The sequence below is a fragment of the Vipera ursinii genome (genome assembly GCF_947247035.1).
Source record: "Vipera ursinii genome assembly, chromosome: 3".
NCBI lineage: Eukaryota > Metazoa > Chordata > Lepidosauria > Squamata > Viperidae > Vipera > Vipera ursinii.
Window position 1 is genome coordinate 206,795,481 of NC_139516.1, and position 2,387 is coordinate 206,797,867.

Genomic DNA, 2,387 nt, shown 5'->3' on the forward strand with positions numbered 1-2,387 from the left:
GGGGGGGGGGGGCAAAAGCGCTAATAAGCAGGCATATACATAGAATGAAGGCTATTGCTAAGCACATTGATTTGTGCTTCTTAGATTGTAAGTCGCCCTGAGTCTTCGGAGAAGGGCAGGATATAAATGGGAATAATAATAATAATAATAATAATAATAATAATAATAATAATAATAATAATAATAATAATAATAATAATAATATAATAATATTATAATAATAATAATAATAATAATAATAATAATAATAATAATAATAATAATAATAATAATAATAATAATAATAATGATATGATAGCAGTGTTCCAGTATTTGAGGGGTTACCACAAAGAAGAGGGGGTCAAATTATTCTCCAAAGCACCATAGGGCAGGACAAGAAACAATGGTTGAAAAATTAATCAAGGAAAGAAGCGATCCAGGAATTAAAGAGAAAGTTCCTAACAGTGAGGACAATTAACCAGTGAGACAGCAGTTGCCTCCAGAAGTTGTGACTGCTCCATCACTGGAGACTGGACAGTCACTTGTCTGAGATGGTATAGGTTATCCTGCTTGAGCAGGGGGCTGGACTAGAAGACCTCTAAGGTCCCTTCCAGCTCTATTCTATTCTAAATTCAATAGCTACACAGAGTTGCAGTAATCTCCCAGCAACTGATTAAATGGCAAAGGAATTAAAAAGTAAATTGCTCCAGACCATGATTTCACTCCCAATTACCGTACAAATTCTAATGAATGCTTATGTAGAGCATCTCGGCAGCATAGTTTTTTTTTTTCTCTCTCTCCCCAAAATATGAGTCATAGGGCCCAAAATAGCATTTGCCTTCTGCTAATCCCTTTCATTTCCTGCCAAGGAGAAAACTCTTCCAAGCACTTATGGATCTTACAAAATAGGCAGAGATCCAGTGAGGGAACCTTCCATTATTATTATTTTTTATTTTTTTAAATGGGCCTGCTGCTCAAAATGCCAGAACATGACCAATATCAGGGATGAAATTATGATGTGGAATATCCAGTGGCTTAAACTGTTATTGGAAAGAGTCAGGAGTCCTTTGACTTTAAGGGTTGGAATAGATCATGCAATGTGAATTTAATTAAAATTGTTCCCTCCCCCCCCCCCCGCTAGGAACTCAACACAGAGAGCAGATGATGAAGGTTGAAGTAGCATCACCTATTAAATTCTTCTTGGGTTGAGCTGTGTTTGTTTACATCTGCCTCTCAAACAAAAAGCTGCTCTCAAGGGGACTTATAATTAAATTTTTACACAACAAGATATTATAATAATAAGGAAGCGCCTTGTTATCTACAGAAACTGTCTCTTCAGCCATCTGGCACTTTGGGATCCAATTTATGGTTCTGCTTCGAGATTCTTCTCTTGGAATAAACTTTAGGAAAGGAGCAGAAGAATTGGAGGGGGAAAATCAGGACATTGACGGTAAAGAACAGTATCGGTTTCATATTTTTTTGTCATTTTATTAAATTCTATAAAGCAAACACATAAAAATGACATAAACTTACAAAATAGAAAAAATAAACAATACAAAGAAAATAGGGATAGAAGTGTTGTTGTTGTTGTTAGTTGTGAAGTCGTGTCCGACCAATCGTGACCCTATGGACAATGTTCCTCCAGGCCTTCCTGTCATCTACCATCTTCTCGAGTCCATTTAGGCTCACGCCTACTGCTTCAGTGACTCCATCCAGCCACCTCATTCTCTGTCGTCCCCTTCTTCTATTGCCCTCAATCTTTCCCAGCATCAGGCTCTTCTCCAGTGAGTCCTTCCTTCTCATTAGGTGGCCAAAGTATTTGAGTTTCAACTTCAGGAGGATAGAAGTGTAAAGAGGTATAAAGAAAAAGGAACTATAAGCTGCTCAGAGTCCCCTTGAACTGGGAGATAGGTGGCAAATGAATTTGATAATAATAACCACACCATCAGCATTGACAAATTCACCATCGGTCAATTGCAAAAGACAGCTTTACTTGGGATAGCTTATGTCCTGTGGTGACATCTGTAACACCATCAACCATCCACATCTGCCTTTCTCTGGTCCTTGGGAAGGACTAGATAGGCCAGAGGTAGGCAACCTTGGCTCTTTTATGACTCGTGGACTTCAACTCCCAGAATTCCTGAGTCAGCATGGCATTCTGGGATTTGAAGTCCACGAGTCATAAAAGAGCCAAGGTTCCCTACCCCTGAGATGGGCAGACAAAAATGCTAAATCCAATCTGAACATCTGGCTGACTGTGAGACAAGCCATCATGATAAAAATAAAAATGACACCCTTAAGACTATCAAATATCCACATCAGTCTATCCCAGGTCCTTTGGAAGAACCCGATAGGTAGATAGAAATTCCAAATCCAATTTGAACATCTAGCTGACTGTGTGTGACAAA